At 31.3% G+C, this 8,152-nt stretch overlaps 1 pseudogene; it reads right to left on the reverse strand.

Annotated features, from left to right (window-relative positions):
* Positions 1 to 264: 264 nt before the first annotated feature.
* On the reverse strand, positions 265 to 6,518 carry LOC117904050 (annotated as a pseudogene).
* Between the last annotated feature and the right edge of the window lie 1,634 nt (positions 6,519 to 8,152).

Below are 8,152 nucleotides of genomic sequence, written 5' to 3' on the forward strand. Positions count from 1 at the left end.
TTTCAAGTCTATATTTCCTATATCATCCACAACTATAGGTCTATATGATAGTTTCAAGTCTAAATTTTGTGATTCTAGCATATTAAAGTTATGAAATCATCTTATTTTTAATAAAAAGCAAAGCCATACATTTTTTAAAGACTGTTTGAGGTGATCATAAAAGAAGCAAATGCACCCTGTGTAATCTATTAGCGATATCACTATATCCTTTTGACATTAAACTCAACATTTCAAAACTTAATAATAATATCAAATGTAAACTCATTAAACTACTATGTACCTTCCTACACCTCTCTCGGTAAACCCTACAGTTTTCCCACCATCCTAAGAATGACTACTTTCTTGAAATATGTGAACCTGACCTCCACTATTCAATTTTGAAACGACCATGTCCATACCCTACAACATGCTAAAAAAATAACATGAAAACACCATACGATATAAAATAACATTAAGAAGAATAATGATATAAAGTATAAACAACAACCAAATAGATATAATATTAACTACAAAACTAAAACCTAATACACATTGTTATAGATTGTAGATGTTTTCCACCTAAATTATTGTCCAGAATTAGAGAGGAAATTAATTCAAGTAGTAACATATAGACATAAGATTATTTCAATATTAAGCACAAGTCAGTATTTATTACACAACTTGTTGGTAAAAATTAGGCTAATCTAACCTAAGGTAATCACCCTAAAGGGGGGTGAATAGAGTAATGTTTTTTTTTTTTTGGTAAATTTAAATTATATGAATGCAAGAGACAATTATATGCAAATATATAATAAAATAATATAAAGACAATTACATATAAAATGAAATAGTAGAGAAGAGAGAATGCAAACACAATACTTTTATAGTGGTTTGATGCAACCCGACCTACGTTCACTCTCTTCTAGCTTTAATCCTAAGCTTGAGGTTCCACTATTTCAAGGCTTCCAAACCAAGCCTTTAAGCAATACAATTGGATTATGGTTCCAATCCACCATCTTAGACTTTTGGCTCCAAACACCCTTTACAATCCTTAAGAGATACCCACTCTTGAACAACCCCTTAATTGATACCCTATGCTTGAGAATCCCTAAGTGATATCTCACATTTAGATTTTTCCTTTCAAAGATTTACAAATAATTTCACAAAATCCTAGTACAAAACTTTAGGCTCAAATGTATAAGAAAAACTAGGATTGAAAGGCGCACTAATGATATGCAAGTTTTAGAACAATAGTGTACTAAAAAAACACTCTCCCAAGGCTCAAATATATTCAAGAAATGTTTTGGAAGGTTAAGTTGTTGAAAAAACGAAGATTGAAGCCTTTTTATAGAGAAAAAAAAAAGCCAAACTAGCCATTGGGAGTTCGTCCAGTTGAACATCGGTTCAATCGGTTGATAGTCGTTAGCATTTAATGCTTGACAAGTGACTATTGGACCTTGACCGCCCCTCGATCGGACCTTAACTGGAAGAAAGAGAAGGTTTTTGCACCCCTCAACTGATTGAGTTGAATAAGTCGACCGATGGCTCATTCAGTTCAACTGGTTGAGCCATTTTTGGCTTAACAACCATCATTTTTAACTTAAAACCTTTTAAACAAGATTGGAAAGCATTTGACACAAAGTTTTAATTGAAGACATGAAACTATCCAATTTTAAAATATTTAAAACAAAAACACTTCTCTTTAAGGTCTTTTTCTTCTTATTGATTTCCATTTGACTTGATTTTGTCTTTTCGATTGCCACTTTGGAAATCTTCTTACCTAATCACACTTGAAATATAATCATTAGTTCCAAAATTTGTTTTGTTATCATCAAAACTGAGATTAACTAAACCTTGGTTTCATAATCTTCTCTTTTTTGATAATGACAAAACCAAGATTGCTAAAAAGCTCCTCCTCAATATATGCTCATTTGAATTTAAAAAAATAATAATTCAAGTTTAGAAACTTCAAGGAGTATATTAAATGTGCTCAAAATGATATAATCAAACATAAATAACATAAAAAACAATTTAGAAATTGGCAAGATATTATTATTAAAAATGATGCATGCAATTATAACCAATAAAGTACATAACATCAATATGGATAGGATTTCTAAAACAATATTAACATTTCTTCCCAAGTTGGTAACCTGCCATTACTTCTCCCCATTTTTTGTCATCAACAAAAAGTCTCAATAAATCATATAAGGAGAATCACATAATATCAAAAGTTAAAAATAAACAATAAGCATAATGTAATTTCTTATTGAAATGAATCTCCCTTTTTTTCATTTAAGAACATTTTCCAAATAAAAGATTGCTCAACCTTGGAGCATTCCCAATTTAAAGCATGATTTGGAAAGATATATGGGAGAACATATGCATTTAAAAGGATACAAGCATACATGCATGCATTGAATAACACTATTAGAGCATACAAGCATATGATCATTCCATTTCACTTAGGTATATAAAAAAAATCTTCTTTTTAATCCAAATCTTGGTTTAAAATTATATCAATTTTATTAATGTGAAACCAAAAATTATATTATTAACAAAAATCATACCAAGTGTTAGCAAAATGATAAAATGCTATTGCAATTTAAGCTTTAGAGGGGATACCATTACCAATATTATCAATGTATTCTTTCCAAGGTAAACATATCATTCTTCGTCTTGCATGGATTCCTATAAAACAAATTAAGTAACCTTTGGTACCCATATCTTTTTGGGTCCTTGAGGGTTAGCCTTTCCTTCATTTGGAATCCAAAATAATTTAAAGTTTTGAAGAATATGAGGGGATTTTCTTAAGGGACAAATATCACTAATGTGACCTCCTCTTCCACAAAGATTGCAAATGGTTGAAAGTTAAAAACTAGAGGTTTCCTTTACAAAATAATTCTTAAAATATTTTTTTATTTTTAAAAGGCTTGTAACCTAGCCCCTTTTTTTTTATAAAAAATGCATTTTTGACTTGCCAAAATAATATCAAAAGTCTTTTGACCGTTTGAGAACTTTTGTAGAGAGGATATTAACCATTCATTTTTCTTTTTCAACTCCTCATTTTCCTTTTTAAAAGAGATTTTTGCCTTCTCAATATTTTCAAATTTTTCTTTAAACTCATTAAGCTCATTTTGAAGACAAGAAATCTTTTTCTTGAGAGAGACCTTTTTGAACCTAAGTTTTTCAAGATCAAAATATAATTCTTGAAGCATATCTTAAAACTCATTATAGTTAGAGTTGGAATTTACCTCATCTTCATGTTCCTTCAAAGCCATGAAGCACATGTTGGCATCCTCATTTGTGCATTCTTCTTCCATGGAGTCTTCATCACTTTCACTTTCACTCCATGTTGCCACCATGACTTTCTTAGTCTTTTTGGCACTTGAAGATTCTTATTTTGAATGAGATTTTCTTCTTTCCTTGATCTTCTCAAGCTTGATGGACTTCATGAATTTCTTAGTGATGAGATCAAAGTTTTCATTTTCACTCTCTTCTTCATCATCATCATTTGTTGAGACCTTAAATGCCATATTTTTCTTATTTTCTTCAACTATTTGATAATTGTTCAATTTTATCTCATGAGTCATGAGTGACCCAATGAGTTTATAAGTGGGAGTTTGGTGACATCCTTTGCTTCTTGAATAACTGTCACTTTTGTTTCCCATTTCTTTGGTAGAGACCTCAAGATCTTCATGACTTTCTCTACTTCGGTGTAGGTATTTCCCAAGGCTTCAGGTTCATTCACAATCACCATGAACCTAGAGAACATCTCTACAATAGATTTGAAATCCTTCATAGAAAATAATTCATAATCATGCACACGGATGTTGATTCTAGGCTCTTTAACTTGGTTGGTTCCCTCATGAGTGATTTCTAATAGTCTCCAAATTTCTTTAGCCGACTTACACTGCCAAACACGATTAAATTCATTTCTATCAATAGCATAATGTAAGATATAAACCGCTTTGACATTTAATTGAACTTTCTTTTTATCAAGTTCATTCATTCTTGCTTAAGTTTTGGAACCATCAGTCCATTTTCCAATTTTAAAGGAATATGAGGACCATCTTTAAAGACATCCCATAGATCAAGATTAGTAGATTTTAAAAACCAAGTCATTTTTGTTTTCCAATAGATATAATTGGTTCTCGTAAAAAATGGAGGTCAGGTGGTTGGAAAACTTTCAATGTGAGATGAGCTTGATGGATTACTCATTACCTCTTAACAGTTAAGTCTTAAACAAGAGGCCTAGCTTTGATACCAATTGTTGGAAAAAATTAGGCTAATACAACCTAAGGTAATCACCCTAGAGGTGGGGTGAATAGAGTGATGGTTTCTTTTTGTAAATTTAAATTATATGAATGCAAGAGACAATTATATGCAAATATATAATAAAATAATATAAAGACAATTGCATATAAAGTAAATGAATAGGGAAAAGAGAATGCAAACACAAGATTTTTATAATGGTTTGATGCAACTCGACCTACGTCCACTCTTCTCTAGCTTCAATCCCAAGCTTGAGGTTCCATTATTTCAAGGCTTCCAAACCAAGTCTTCAAGCAATACAATTGAATTATGGTTCCAATCCACCATTTTGGACTTTTGGCTCCAAGCACCCTTTACAATTCTTAAGAGATACCCCACTCTTGAACAACCCCTCAACTAATACCCCACGCTCGAGAATCCCTAAGTGATATCTCACACTTAGATTTTTCCTCAAAGATTTACAAATAATTTCATAAAATTCTAGTATAAAACTTTAGGCTTAAATGTACAAGAAAAACTATGATTGAAAAGTGCACTAATGATATGCAAGTTTTATAACAATGGTTCACTAAAAAACACTCTCCTAAGACTCAAATATATTCAAGAAATGTTTTGGAAGGTTAAATGGTTGAAACAATGAAGATTAGAGCCTTTTATAAAGAAAAAAAGAAGAAGCTAGACTAGCCGTTGGGGGTTCGTCCAGTCGAGCTCTAGTTTGACCGGTTGACTAGTCGTTAGCATTTAATGTTTGACAGGTGAACATTAGACCTCGACCGCCCCTCGACCGAACCTCAATCAGACCTCGATCAATTAAGGTTCAACCTCGATCGATTGAACAAACATTCTAGAAAAGAGAGAAGGTTTTTGCACTCTTCAATCGGTTGAGCTGAACAGGTCGATCGATTCCTCATCCTGTTCAACCGGTTGAGTCGTGTTTGACTCTACAACCATAATTTTCAACTTAAAACCTTTTAAACAAGATTAGAATTCATTTGACATAAGGTTTTAATTGAAAACATAAAATCATTCAATTTTAAAAAAATTTAAAACAAAATAACTCTTGGATGATTTTGGTGCTTAAATAAAACTGTAATGTATGAAAAAACCTAGTGCACCAACAACCTTACAAAGAGATTCTATGAAGCTTAGGTATTGAAAAACACTTCTCTTTAAGTTTTACTTCTTCTTATTGATTTCTCTTTGACTTGATTTTGTCTTTTCGATTGCCACTTGGAAATCTTTTTGCTTAATCACACTTGAAATATAATCATTAGTTGCAAACTTTGTTTTGTTATCATCAAAACTGAGATTAACCAAACCTTGGTTTCACACAACCTTTATTGACCTCAAGTACACAGCAATAAAGGTTCAAACCATATTAAAAAAAAAAAAAAGAATAAAGCAAATTAGCTATACAATCTTTTTAACCAGTAAACCATTTAGGCAATTTCTTTGTGAATTCAATAACTACATTAACGAAACAACTACTAACTACTTGTAAATAGCACACCAAACATGGACTTTTTATAATAGAAAACTTCTAAAGGGTAATAAATCTGCATTCATATTTAAGTCATCCATTATGTAGCTCTTAATCAACTTTTGAAAATGATATAATTACTAGACAGACAAAAGGACATATAGAAAGAGGCACCTTTTGGTAAATCCCATCACCAAGAGAAACTGGCAAAACTTTGACACATCGAAAAAAGGCATAAGTCACTGGATTCTTAAAACATCGATCAATTGCACACATTGTCCATCTCAAGCTTTGAGCATTCAATAGAGAACTTGGTGGAAGTAATAAAGCATTAACAAGTGGATCATCCATGGAAGCAACATGATTGCTTACCTATAATAAATAAAAAACAGTCAACACCACCTAGAATAGGAATGAATGGTTTTAGGTCTAATAGGGTAAAAATAATGTTATGGTGGACATGAGAAACAAAGTAACTATGAATGCTTTCTCTTAAATCCTCACAATTATTTTCCTTCATATCGTTATAAGAGGCTTATTTTTTGGTCTATGCAGCAATGCTTCTTGCAATTTTTCTGCACCATATACCTATGATGCCAACCAATACAAATCAATCCTTCTAAATCTCAAAACTAACTAAACAGGGAAGAAGGGAAGTTGATGAAATGAATATAATTATGAGTTCAATACCAAACATATTTCCACATACTTGGACACGATTAAGGCCATCCATAAATACATAACAAACATTTCCAATAAAAAGAATCACAAGTGCTTGAAGCATGTGTACAAACATTGAATCTTTTTCTACACCAATGTCCTTGCCAACTGATCACAAGGTAAAAAAATGAAGGGGCATGATTGTTAACTATTTAAAAAAAAAATGAAATGATAAAAACTAGTGCTTATGGGGTCATAGGGAATTATCCTTCCACTAGCTAGTTTCACTATTTTTTTTTTTTTTTATTTCAATATATTGTTGGGCACCAGTTTTACAATCATTTTAACAATATTATTACTTTTTATGGCTTCTTGTATATGCAGTGTACGATGTTCTCGTTTAAGAAAACTGAATATTATCATTGCTTAGAAATATAAAATTCTCCAACTTTAAAACATATAAATCCAAAGTACTGGAAAAGAATCAGGATGTACCATTTAACCCAAAATTAGACTTCAAATTTTGTATGTCCTGATTTTTTTTTTCATAGGTTCCTTTAAGTTAAAAAATGATAAGAATCAATCAATTGGAAACAATTAGTGAAGAATAAAAAGGTTTTTATTTTGCCCTTTCAATTAACATAAATACCAACATGCACAAATCATAGAAATGGTCAACATTGGATATCAAAAGTCGCAAGTTCAAAGATTGACAGTCCAAGAGGGAAGATGGGGAGATGGAAAAAAGAATCCTAGCAAACTGTTATTTGGAGAGTCAAATTCAACACAGATAGAGTAGGGAAGATTAGCTTAATTAACATACCCAAATGTCATATCATCTCAAGATTGATGTAAATAGCATAATTCGATGGCTTTGTAGGGATATTCCAAAGCAATGTTAGTGCATATCCTACTTATTGAAAAAAAAAAGGAACACCGAATGCAATGGTATGTATACCAAGTTTTGAGCAAGCAAAAAGTTCAACAATAGTTGTGCCCTTGAAATCCGACTTAAGTGGCAATGGATTGGAATGGGTAAAGGGAAGTTTTAAGTTCCATTCCAAGTAATGGAAAAAAAAAAACAAACAAAGGCCAAAGAAAAAAGAAGAAAAAAATGAAAGAATATGAAAAAAATGGATTATCTATTAGAGAAAAAAATGAAGAAGTTTAATGGTTATAACCAACTTCATTGCAGGAAAAAAGATACAGAAGTTAGTTCTTCTCTGGTCTCTTGGCCTATTATCCAATGGTAAATGAAATGGAAACCTTCTATTTTGCTAGCTTTTAAAGAAAGGCTTCCATGCTCGCACCTTGTCAAGTTAATTTCACGTAATACATGAATATCTACAAAACCATAAGCCTATTGAATCTGCTATCTGATTGGTGGTAGTAAATGTATAAATTGCCATGAATAAACAAAACAAAACAACAAGAGGGTAATTACCATCAATTTTGACAACTAATTTATGTGGAATAGTCAAACATCCCAAACATAATCAACACTACTTCCAAATCCAATGATCTTAGGCTCCTCTGAATCCTAAAAATTCCGAAAAATAATAGAAAATTTGTGATTATAATACACAAACACATAAATATTTCTCAAATTTTCATCCAATAAATTAGTAATTGAATATTAAGTGTGTAGGAATAACAACACAACGTTTCATGCAAGCAATTCTCAATTCGATATGGCAAATTAATTTTTGGAAATACAAAACAAGATTAGAACCTTTCTCTACCACATGAACAATCGCA

Source organism: Vitis riparia, chromosome 17, assembly GCF_004353265.1.
Source record: "Vitis riparia cultivar Riparia Gloire de Montpellier isolate 1030 chromosome 17, EGFV_Vit.rip_1.0, whole genome shotgun sequence".
Classification (NCBI taxonomy): domain Eukaryota; kingdom Viridiplantae; phylum Streptophyta; class Magnoliopsida; order Vitales; family Vitaceae; genus Vitis; species Vitis riparia.